This window comes from Echeneis naucrates, chromosome 24, assembly GCF_900963305.1.
Source record: "Echeneis naucrates chromosome 24, fEcheNa1.1, whole genome shotgun sequence".
In the NCBI taxonomy this organism is placed as follows: domain Eukaryota; kingdom Metazoa; phylum Chordata; class Actinopteri; order Carangiformes; family Echeneidae; genus Echeneis; species Echeneis naucrates.
Genome location: NC_042534.1, coordinates 1,852 through 15,164, shown reverse-complemented (window position 1 = coordinate 15,164; position 13,313 = coordinate 1,852).

Below are 13,313 nucleotides of genomic sequence, written 5' to 3'. Positions count from 1 at the left end.
GTGAACAGACCTGCCAACCTGCAGGTCTGCATCTGCACATCAAACGCTGATGTATTAAATCTTTTCCTACATCATGTCAGTGGTTATCAACCCTCCCCTTTCTCCATCAGCTCTTTGTTGTGCCCGTAATCTAATCTGATGTTTGAGCCGCAGACCAGCTGCTCTGATCATCAAGTTGATAAATTCATATTGTGTCACTTATCATTGAGCCTGTTGAATCTGTGGCATTTAAATGGCTCTCATCGGTGTATCATCAAATTTCAAAGTAAATCAGCCGTTTGGATTTGTCCCATCATCACTCTCCTCCTCTTCCTCTTTCTAGCTCCTCACTACCCCTTATGCTCTCGTCCTCCACAGTCAGCCTCAGTCGGACTGAGGAGGTAAAACCTAACAAATCACTACAACACTGAGGAACAGGACCAAACATCAGCCAGTCATCATAAGGTGTTCATTGTTGTGACAATGGCAAGTGGGGCACTGAGGCTGCTGGGAAATGTTTCACTGTCAACTTTGACTCAACAAAAAGTCCTTCTGGAAATAAGGAAAACAATTTACAGCAAACCTCCCAGAAACAAGATTGGCGCCACGGTGAGTCTGAAACTGATCTCTAACCAGGACACATTGTGGACTATGAAAACCAGGATCCTATTTGCCAAGGAATGAAATTGGTGAAAATAAGTCACAAATCAGTCACACAATTAGAGTGACTATTTTAAAAATTTTTGTTTTGGGGTTCGCAAAAAAAAACAAAACAAAAAAAAGTTTTGTATTTGTTGTGTATGTGTGTTTGGTTGTTTGTTGTTATAACATCTGGAGAACAACAGTACTTAAAATCCAGTAAAGATTATTTTCACTTACTCTGAAAACAGAATCAATGTTCAGGCTTAGGGTTAACCTGTTTAACACTAATTGCTTTGAACTGAATAATTATCAGTAATTTCCTTCTTAATTTTTTTACATTTATGTTAATTGTATATTTTTTTCTATGTATTTTGATAAGCTGTATCAAACCATTTTCCATCTTTGAAGGCTCAGTAAAGAATGATCTTTATCTCATCTTAAATACATCACCAACATGTTAGATGGATTGTCTGCAACTGTTTGTTAAAAAAAGACCTAGGTTCTAACTGTATTTTTTTCTGTCCAACAGCAAAGTTTCTTTGTCATGTCAGTGTTTGCTGCCACCATGTTGACGCCAGCTGCCTGGATCCTTCATCACCTGCCAGAGTATCGACAGAGGGCCAAACAGGTGCAAGAAAACCCCAGGAGTTGATCTTCATCATCTTTCATGGCGGCTCAACTTTGATCAATAAATATATTGATAAAAATATTTCAAGTTTACTCATCGATGGTCATTCAAAGTCTTCTTTATGGCATCTGCACAGCAGACTTGTCCTTTCAAAGTAAGAGCAACCTGTTCTTGTCAGAGGTTTCTTTGACTGAAAGAAAAAATGTTTATTGATTTGATTCTGAGCAAACAGGAAGTGTTGGAAGATAAAATAAAAGTTGGAGGTTGTGTGTTTGTGCTTGAGCAGGATGTTTCTGTTTGTTTAGGTTTTGCTGCTGTTTTTCCAGTTAATTACTTCCTGTTTTAGAAGATCTGTTCCCACAGAAACAAATCATTGGGCATTGTCATCTTCATCATGTCCCCCCTACAGTTGTTCTCTGATCCTTAATATTGACTATGAAAAGAGTTGGAATTGGGAGCCAAAGAGAATATACAGGCTGATGCATTTCTGCAGGTCTCCTGTCCCTTATCGCTGCAAATACCATTTATTCTACTAGAACAGAGATACTCATTGCGCGACTCGTCAAGCTTTAATTGGTGGCTCATGCAGTAACTATAACAATATGGTAACCCAATTAATATATTTTTTTTCAAATGTGAAACACAAATATTCAGTGAACACTGAACTACAAACATCTGCATTATATTTCTCCTTTCACTGTCAAACCTGGCATCGCAGCACGCTTACGGCATTGTTTACACCCATTACTGTAGCTCAGCTAGCCAGCGTGAGATGCAGGTGCAAAATTGATCAATTCCTAATTTTAAAAAGAGCTTCCGTTCCAGATACGTCACTTCCTGATACGACAAGTCCATATCTCAGGAACGGAACCAGGACCAGCGCGTTCAGCACCGCCGAATTATGTCTGGCGGACGCCACCCCCGAGTGTCTAGGACGTTCGGTTCCAGAGTTACAGACGATTAGACGTTCCCATTGCAAATGAATGGGATACGAGTGTAACGAAAATTTTACCAAGTGCGGAGGCCAAAATCCACCAGGTAGAAAGTGGTTAGGAGCACGTTTCGGACCATTTGGAGTCATTTGGTACACTCAGAAAACTCACCCAGGGCAACTCAAACCAGAAATATGTTCTCTCTAAATTAATTCATTGAGTTTACGTACATTAAATGATTCATTCTTGTTGGTTTAACACGAATTAAAGAAAAATCAGATGAATTAGATTCATTCATTTCAATCCAATGAGAATGAGGTCCTTCAAATCAATGACTCTGACAGGGATAGCTACTGCGCATGCGCCACGCCCACCGCCGTCAGAAAAAGTTCTGGAAGTCGGAGCGGAAAGGTTGATGGAGTCTATCGAGCGATAGTTTGCTATCCGTGATATTAAAGGTAAGTAATTCAGATATATATACAGGAATGTATTTATTTGAAAAGCGTGAGTGATAAATTGTACACATTAGACATTTGTGAGACATATTTTAGTCACTCGTGTTTCTCACCGTTAATGCTAGCTTAACTTAGCTTAACATTAGCTTTTATTTACATGAGGCACTGGGTCAGGGCTAATTCTGTGGCCGAAAAACGAGTTGAGAAAAGAAAAAAAAATGTCCGCAACATGTTTTCTATTAGAGTTTTCGGAGTCCGTTTAGCATGTTTGTCTGTGTGTGTGTGTGTGGGGAGGGTGTATGTGCGCGGTCGGTTGTGGGATTTGGCTCGGATTTGGCGCGAGAGCGTCGCTCTGCCGGCGTTTGTAATGGCTCCTCATTTTTCAGCGAAGAGCCAGGCTAAATAACTGATAGACGATCATGAGTTGGAGCTGCAGTTCTGGGAAGGTAGCAAACGGCTGTGTAAATTTGTTAAAACTATTAAGCTTTGAAAGCTGTGGTGCAGTAACTTATGTGTGATCTCGATAAAGACATATGTCCTCGCCAACAGAAATTGTTTCATTAAGGTTAAGTAATAGTCTTAACATTTCAGTGTACGCAATTATAGATATTGTAATTTGCCCTATTCACTATAGAAACAGTGTGTTGTATTTCTCTTTTTACAAGAAATACATCCCAAAATCAGGTAGTGTCCCCTTGCCCGGAGATTTGTATGCACCTCAAAAATACATGGTAAGTTGTTAATATTACTATTATCATTGTGTACCAGTTATCTAGTCGGCATGTAGCACTGTACTGGTAGTTTATTAGGCCTTGCCCCCCACCCCCCTCTCACCCCCTCGCCCTGTAATTGGGTATTTTCTATTTGAGGAAATGTATATTTATTTATCATATACTAATGTTTTTGATTTTTTTTCTTTTCTTTTCTTTCAGTGACATGTATGTGGCAGTGCAAGCACTGTGACACCAGAGAGAGTAGCAGGTACAAATTACTTAAACATTATAAACTATATCATCATTATGGAAGAAGCCAACATTTTCTGTGTATATATGTAAATTGTCCATGCACGTTCAAGACGTGGAGTGGACTGAACACCTATGTCTATAAAGCTCATTCATCACAGGTTACACAGATAACTTCCAATTCAGTAACTTTTAAATGTGAGTTATGTGAATGCAGTGACCTCTCCACTGAGAAAGATTTTTTCGTTCATATTGGAACACATCTGCGAAGTAACGAGACAGTTACTTGTGTCTTTCTTGGTTGCCCTTTCAAGACAAATGTTTACAGTACATTTTAAACACACACAAAAACAGGAAGCATCATCCACACACACTGAAAGATCTCAAAGCCAGTGTAGTTACATTTGTGGACCCGTTGCAAGTGTCAGATATCTCTGATAATGTGAGGGCTGGTTGTTCTGCAGATGTATTATATGGTGAAGTTGAAACTGAGTCAGTGACAAAAAGTGATGACGGTGCTGTTGAAAATCTTCCAGAACTAATTGAGAGAAATTTAGCAGTTATATTGTTGAAATTGGAGCCTATATTTCATATTCCAGCAAAAGGAGTAGATGAGTTATTGGAGGGGCTGCATTTTTTGTTAAGTTCAGCTAGTGCACCTGTCACAAAACGTACAGTTACAGATATTTTCAATAGCCATAATCTCCATATCGATCAGGCTGTTATTGAAGAACTTGCCAATTCTGTCAGTGCTTCTAATCCTGTGGCTAAAATTTTGGGCAAGTGCCTCTTGCCACATCTTATAAAAGAAAACAATACTACAAGCTAAATTTTAAGATTGTAGAGCCTGTTGAGTATATTTTATCTGTAGACCGAAGGAGGTCATTTCAGTACATGTCTTTATTGCAGTCATTGCAGGTAATACTGAGTCACAATAAATTACTGAATAGAGTGATTGAAGAACACATAGCTCAAGAAAACAGAAAGGATTGGCATGGTGATCAGCGGGTTTACATGTCTTTTTGAGATGGTGAGCATTATAAAACAAATAGCTTTCTAGCAGTTGAAGAGTTGAGAATTTCCATAAAACTTCATATTGATGATTTTGAGGTTTGTAATGCTCTTGGGACCTCACGCAAAAAGCATAAGCTTTGTGGCGTATACTGGGGCTTGGACAATTTGCCTCCTGGCTCTCATTCTGTACTGTCATCCATTTATTTGGCTGTTGTTTGTAAAAGTGAAGATTTGAGGAAATTTGGGTACGAAACAGTCTTGGATCCACTTTTGAAAGATCTGGTCATTTTGGAGCAGCGTGGTGTGTTCATCAGTCAGTTGAACAGGTGTATCAAAGGCACTGTGAACGGTGTAATAGCTGATAATCTAGGAGCCCATGGGCTGGCAGGTTTTGTCGAAAGTTTTTCTGTGGAATACATCTGTAGATTCTGCACTGCCAAGAAATCTGAAATCCAATCATTGACTGCTGGTGTGTTTGAGCGTAGAACGCGGGAACTTCATGAAGCCCATTTGAAGTGTGCACTAGAAACGGCAAATGCGTGCTGTGGAGTTAGACGGGATTGTATTTTGAGTAAGAATCTCACCTATTTTCATGTCACTGAAGGCTATCCTCCAGATGTAGCACATGATCTGTTCGAGGGCATAATACCTGTGGAGCTTGCTCATTGTTTTTCTCTTTTGATCTCTAAAAAGTATTTCAACTTAGAAAAACTTAACAATTTAATCCAAAATTTTGAGTACAAATGGGGAGATAAAACCAATCAGCCTCACACAATACCACAGACTTTCTCAGTTAAAAAAAGCATTGGTGGAAATGCACATGAAAATTGGTCTCTGCTTAGATTGTTGCCTCTGATTATTGGTCCACTTGTTCCCGAGGATGAACCTATATGGCATGTTCTTTTGGATCTCAAAGACATAGTGGAGCTTGCCGTAGCCCCTGTCCACTCTGATGAGTCGATTGCATATCTTGAGTGTAAAATCAGTGAACATCGCCAGAGATACCAAGAACTTTTTCCAAACAACCGTGTTCTCCCTAAACATCATTATTTGGAGCACTACCCTGCTTTGATTCGCCTGTTTGGGCCTCTTATCCATAAATGGACAATGAGATTTGAGGCGAAACATAGTTTCTTCAAACAGATTGCCCGCCATACCAACTGTTTTAAAAACATACCTCTCACGCTTGCCAGAAAACACCAGCTCACATTTGCCTCAGACTTGCACTCTTCTGACCATAGGACACCTTTGGTGGTGACTAGTGTGTCATCAGTACCAGTTGATGTTTTTGCAAAGTGACATTGCAAGTGCCATTAAGCAAAGATTACCAGATGAGACTGATGTCCATATTACAAAAAGTGTGTCATACAATGGTATGAACTACAACAAAGGAATGATTGTAGTCCATGGGCAATTATTTGGTCTTCCTGAGTCTGCCGAAATTCTGCAGATTTGTGTTTTGCAAGGCAAGATATATTTTATTGTGAAAAAGTGCTCCGCTTGGTATAGAGAGCACTTTAGATCTTTTGAACTTGACATGTCACATGTGAGAGACGTGTCTCTGATTGAGCATGGGGAACTACTTGATGACTATCCGTTAGCTGTCTATTCAGTGTGAGGCCTGCGTCTGGTTACTCTGAAGAGACACACAAACTTACTGGAAAGACAGAAGTAATGTTTGTAAGTATTTTTTCCCCCACATCACGTGGCACAGTAAGTTGTAAAATCATGCAAGGTATGATTTTAATGATGAATGAGTGTATTCATTTATTATTTTTAAGTAATCAGTCAAGTAATGAAGTCCACAACCAAAATATATTAATTTATGTTATAAGACAGAAAATGATCAAATTTGAGGAGCTTGGAGCAGAGAATGTTCAGAATTTCTACCTGATAATTTAATTCATTGCCTAAATGTCTACAAGCAAAACCCATACACGCCCTTCATACCTGGATTTAATTTAATTTAAATGTTAATTTGAAAGGGACAATGCATAATGAACATCAGGAAGAATACAGATATAAATATGTCAGCAGATATGTCAGTCAAATATTTCAGAGTTAGCAGCACTGCTAATTTATATCCTTAGTGCCTTGGCAGATCATGTACAATTAGATTTTCACTATGTATAATTTAAATTGGATTAAGGTAAATTTGGACCCTAAGCCACACCAAAAAGCAATTGGGGCTTGGAGTTTTGAACTTTATACACATTGGTTTACTGACTGAATCAAATATGTGTTTAGTTAAAAATCAAATGGTACTTAAAAGAATGCTATTTAAGTTAAATCAGAATAGCTGTAAAGCAGAGTAATACATAAGATAAGATCCTAGTTTTAATAAAAAATAAATATCAACACTTGTCTAATTATCATTTATTGTAAGAGACTCTGTTTTTCATTGTGAAATATTCAACCAGTGTTTTTTTTCTGTTTAGAAAGTCTGCAGGTCTTTAAACTGGTTAACATTCATCCTCTTCTCTGTCCACCTACCTTGTCTCTGTCCCTTTTTCATTGTAAAATATTCAACCAGTGTTTTTTTTTTTTTTTTTTTGTTGTTGTTTTTGTTTAGGTCCACACAATGGCCCAGCCCATAAGACTGAGAGTTATCCTCGGTGAAGATGATGCCAGGAAACTAGTTCTGCCAGCAGGGATACCGGACTCCATACATCAATTGTGCCAGAGAATTAAGACAAGTTTTGGACTGCAAGAAGATTTTCGGCTTCAATATCAAGATGCTGATTTTGGAAATCAGTTTGTGAACCTGTCAGTGACCTCCGAAATACAAGATAAAGCAACTATAAAGATTGTATACTTATGTCCTCACAACAATGATGACACAATGACATGTCAACCTCTAGCAGTCCAAGGCTTATTAGATACATCGTCAGTCTCCTCAGTTGAAACGGATAATATAGACCCCATTTCATCTTCAGGTTTATCATCATCTACAAGGCTGTCAGTTTGGCCAAGTGTCTTCACAATCCCTAGTTTCAACTATGATGCTGAACTGCAACTTGATAAGGCCAATGTCGAGTGCAGTGTTAGTGGAAGTCATTTTAGCCCCTCACCAAAACTGAAATCACACATTTTGGAACAGCTGGCTGAAGAAATCATTAAATTCAAAGCCTACCCAACTGACAATGATCTGAATAATGTTGCAGAAGCTCTTGTGAAAAAGCATCCTTGTCTGAAGGAGCAGGGATCCTTTAATGGCTGTTACGGGTGGAAGATTAGCCTCAAGTATAAAATGGCCAACTTTAGGACCAAACTACGAGGCCTTGGATGTCACGAGGTGACCATAAATTCTCTGAAGAACAAGGCCCAAGACAAAACAGCCTTGAATGTGAAAAAGCCCACAAGAGCGGAAGTTAATAACTGTCCGCAGCATCCAAAAGGAGAAACGACTGACACTCTGGAAAACGAGAGAATTGTGCTGCTTTCAGAGATTAAGAAGAGAAACAATGACCATGTAGTGGCACTGAAAATGGAAAAGACTTTCTCATATAGAAGGCAAGAAGTTCTTCAAGGACAGCCTTCAAGGACTTCAAAAGCAGATGGCCGGCTCTGTTTACTCAGAAAGAGGTGAATGTCCTATATGTGCTCAGGTTTTATGTATACCTCGGAGTGTGTGCACACAAGTACAGGAGGATAATGGCAAATCAAATGACCAGTTGGTTGAAGTTATTTAGAAAGGCTTCAGGTCAGGTGTTAACATTCATTCTCTCTCTGTCCTCCTACCTCTTCTCTCCTCCTCCCTTCTCTCTGTCTTCCTACCTCTTCTCTGCCCTCCTCCCTCTTCTCTCCTCCTCTCTCCTCCTCCCTTGTCTGTCCTCCTACCTCTTCTCTCCTCCCATGTCTCTGTCCTCCTACCTTGCGAAACTCTGAAGCATTTTAATTTTAGAAAAATCTTAAATTGTATTAAATGTTTTCCTTCCACCACAATATCATGATTGAACAGCTACAGTAGTAATTCACTGTTCATTCCTCCTGTGCTGTGTATTGTTGTGATGTTCAAATAGGATGAGTGACAAGTGTATTGTTGGTGTTTTTCAGATCGACAACGAGTTCATGCGCATATCAACTGTACCTCTCCTATCCACATTCTTTGCTGAGCTCGACCAATACTCTCCACGCATGATGGAGCTCTTTAAAGGGAAAGGTGGAGCAGCTGGGAAAAAAATTAGACAGATAATGGTGGCCATTTCCAAGGTTTGTATTAAATTGTGTAGACCTATGCTTATGAAATACTTTTTATGTCCCTGTCATGACTATTACAGAAGCATAAATCTCTGTGTATGTAAGCTAAAGTTCCAAGAATCCTGGTTCCCTTTTTTCCACAGGATGACACAATACATACACGACAAGCATGCATCCTGAAGTCGTTGTGTGTCTACCTGAACGAAGACCATGAAAAACTCATTAAGCAATATATGGCGAGTTACATACACCAAGTGTAACAAAGTAGCCAGTCAGAGAAAGCACATATTTACTTGCTGGATGTGTTAAATTTGAATCAAAAATTAAGGGTGATAAATATTGCATATTTAAACATTAAAACTCTGTACAACTAAAGTACACTTTGCTTTGCCCTTGTTTTTAATCATCTGCTATTTCGAAATGTTTTTGCAAGGTTGAAAACTAGAGATATAGAATTGCCTGAATTCATGTTTTAAATTTCTTAAAATGATGTTATTAACAATTTTAATATATTTAGTACAAAGGCAGGCCAGGCCTTCCAACCTTAGATTTCACTTTGTACCATGCTTGTAATGTACGCATCTGTATTACTTCTGTACATCTCCAAATGTACAACTTAATTTGTACTTCTTTTCTTCATAAAATTATATTTCCATACTTTGTCTAGACTCATAGCAAATGTATTTATTGTCATATTTTACTCCATAGAGCACAGACACTGAGGCCAACTCCTCAATGGAACAAACTGTGATGGGAGTGTACATCATACAGACTGAGGGTGCAGAGCCTGGAGATGATCCAGAGGACATTGGTGTCCTGATTGAAGGTGTGGAGGTCCTCAGTGGTTTGGGGGACCCTGCGATGGCTTGTGCACTGTTATTCGGACTGATATACTGTCTGAACCTGAGCTACCCACCCGAGCTCAAATGCACTTTGGAAGTCCTGCAGAAGATTCTGCTGAAGCTGAATGGGCAGAGGTTGTCATCCAAGGCACAGTTCCTAAAAAAACAAGCTTATAGGGTAAATAAGCCTGATGAAGACTGATTCAAGCATGGCATTAATCCACATGTCTGCCAATGCAGATTTTTGTTTTGAAAGTTCAAAATTAGAAGAAAAATGTTCCAACAGACAATTTATTTTGCACAATGACTGAGATTAAGATTTTCATCTTGTTGAAGGCTCCTATTTTTATTTAAAGATTTTTATGACATTTCTTTTACAGTATTTTTTCACCATTTCTGGTTTTCTTTTAAAAAGAAAAGGGTGCACATGTGTTGATTGTAATAATTCAGTGTTTAAAGTGATAAAATGCATATTTTTATAGTTATGCAAACATTGTATTGCATCGTTAAGATTGTTTGAGGCTGTTTTTTTTTACTGAGTCTCAATTATATTGTTTGGAAAATATTCTACAAGCATTTTTGACAATGGTTGAAAATGAATATTGCATCTTGAATATTAAACGTTAAATGACAGAAGTGCACATATTTTTGTAAGACTGTAAACACTAACTCCTAATACAGCATTCCCAAATGCATCATTTAGTTAATATCTGACACAAACAACATGAGTCCTGGAGAAAATTGATTTAATTAATTTTTTCAAGGATTTGAGTCATGCATTAAAGACAAAGATCGGGTGTTGGTTCTGTGTCGCACCCAAGTGCTAAAACTGTTTTTGCATGTTCTTTATATATGTTAGTGGATCTTTGGTAATTTAATTAAACATAATGCTTACACTAACAGTGAAAACAACACTATAACAAGATATTAGTATAACAGAACATATATTAGTTCATCCAACATGATTGAATTATGTTGTACTAACTTAATTTACTTTAATCAGACTAACACAATCAAGATAGACTGACTTAACATGATTCGTTTAGATGGAATATAGGTGGCAAGGTAAAATTATGTTCATCCAATGAATAATTTTTTTGAGTGTACCTATTTTGAAGTGTCGTTTTAAAAAAAAGTGTTAGGGTTGGGTTAGGGTTAGGGCGGAAGAACTGAGCCTGTCCTCGATTGAGGACAGGAGGGGCATGGTCCTTCCCCCACTTCGGGTTAGGGTTAGGGCTAACCACGAGGGCTAATAGGGATGATTACCACGATTAGACATTTGAGGATTAGACATTCTTGAATAACTTTTGATAGGAAGGTGATAGAGGGTTAGGGTTAGGGTTAGCGGGTTAGGGGTTTAGGCGGAAGGGCTAGGGTTAGGGTTAGGGGGTTAGGGTTAGGGTTAGGTTTGAGGAAAAGAAAGGGGCATATCCCCGAAGGGATGTCCCCTGAGGCACTCGCCCTTCCCAGGGGTCCCCGGACCCCCTACTTAGAGATATTTTTGTTTTTTTATTTTATATTTTAAATTAAATTATAATTAAAATAAAAAACTATAAATTAAAACCCTCAAAAAAATAGGCCTTTAGATGGTGCCGCGCAACGTTTCGAGCCAACTTGCTCTTCATCAGGCTCTGGCACTCATCTGTCCCCCCCAGAAAACAAAACAAAAATGAGAGAGCTGCTTGGTTTGGGCCTTATATACTCTCTCCCGACTCCGCCCACTTTGGCTTTGGTAAGTTTTGTTGTTCGTCTTTTCTGTTCGTCTTTTTGAGTTTCCAATTTGTTCTTGTGTTTTTTTAGTTTTTTAACTTCCAATTGATTTTAATGTTTATCCAATGGTTTTTAATGGTACTTATATGAGTTTTTAATATATATTTATTGTATTTTATAGGTTTTATCTTATACTTTATTTAATCCAATTGTTTTTTCTCTTTTTCAGGTTCCAGGTAAGTATTTAGGTTGCAGGTAAGTATTTAATTATTCTTATTTCTTAATTTAGGTTCAGGTAAGTATTTTAGGTTCAGGTAAGTATTTTTAATTATGTTTTTTAATATTTTTGATGATTTATGATTCCCGTGTGACTTGTTTTTTAATAAATTTTTCTTATCCCACTCCAAATTGGTTTTTAATAAAGATTTTAATCCTCCCCTTGTGTCAATTTGTTTTTATTCCATATTTTAGGTTCTAATTTATATTATTAATTCTTATATTTCTCTTCCCTTCATTTTCCATTCTTTTCCCTTTTCATTTTTCCTTCCTTCCTCCTTTCCTAACTCTCCTTCCTTAACTTCCCCCCTCGCCATCAGCTTCACTCCATCCTTCCTAGTCAACTTTACCTCGGCACTGCCACCTCCCTATTATTTCTCTTGGCCTCTTCTTGGGGTATTTTTCTTCCCGGGCATTTTTACTTAGTCTCTTGGGTTTCGGTTGGTCAGCGGGCAAACGACTAACTTAGGTTTCAAACAGCTAGGCATATTTGGGTTAGGGTTAGGCATCAAAATTTGAATTGGTTAGGGTTAGGGTTAGAAACTCAAATTGAGATTAGTCAAGTCCAATTAGGTTAGGCTCATATATAGAATTTCCAATATAATTTAGAGGGTTAGGGTTAGGGTTAGGGTTAGGGTTAGGTGCTTTAAAATAAGATCTCCACCCCCCTTGGGAGGGGGTGGAATTGGCACCGTCCATCCACCTGGTGGCTCCTCCCCACTGGACCCGGTTGGGCTGTTGGCGGCGGCGCCCATACCGCACCTCGGTCCATCCGCCTTGCCCCATTATTGTTGTTGTCTTTTTTTGTTCTTTTTGTGTATATTTTTTTATTTTTTTGAAAAATATGAATTTCAAAATGAAAAAAACTGTCCTTTTTTATTTCAAAAATTGTATTTTAATGAAAAATTCAAAATGAAATTACAACTTTTTATGTTTTTTTAGAAAAACAAAAAGAAAAAAGTAAAAAGTGTGCCAAACCGCAACGTTTCGACCCTCGCAGGGGTCTTCCTCAGGCGAGGCACACTCAAAATAAAAGACAATTAGCCAAAGAGCTAATAATTATCATCAAAAAAAGAAAAAAGAATAAAGAATGGCTGGTTTTAATTATTGGAATGTTGTCCCTCCGAAAACCAACAGTGAAATGAGCTCTCTGTGGTTTGTCCTATTTATACTCTTCCAAGTTGGTTTCTTATTCGGTTATTTTTTAAAAGTTCGTCATTCGTCTTTTTTAATGTTTTAACCTTTTTTAACCCTATAAACACCATTTTATATATTTTTTTTAGGAAAATTATTAGGAATTAACCAATATATCATTTTTAATATAATTATTGTTTCATATTGAAAAAATATTTTTTTATTTTTATAATTTTTTTATTATATACATTTTAATCAAATTTCTTGGATATAAATTTGCATTTTAACAATTAAATGTATTAATAGTATAATTCAATTAAATCATGTATTTATTTATATAATTATTTAATGAATTTATTAATGAAATACAAAGCCAGATTAGGGTTAGGGTTAGGGTTAGGGCCAGATTAGGGTTATGGTTAGGGTTAGGGTTAGGGTTAGGGCCATGGTTAGGGTTAGGATTAGGGCCAAATTAGGGTTATGGTTAGGGTTAGGGTTAGGGTTAGGGTTAGGGTTAGGGTTGGGTTAGGGTTAGGGTT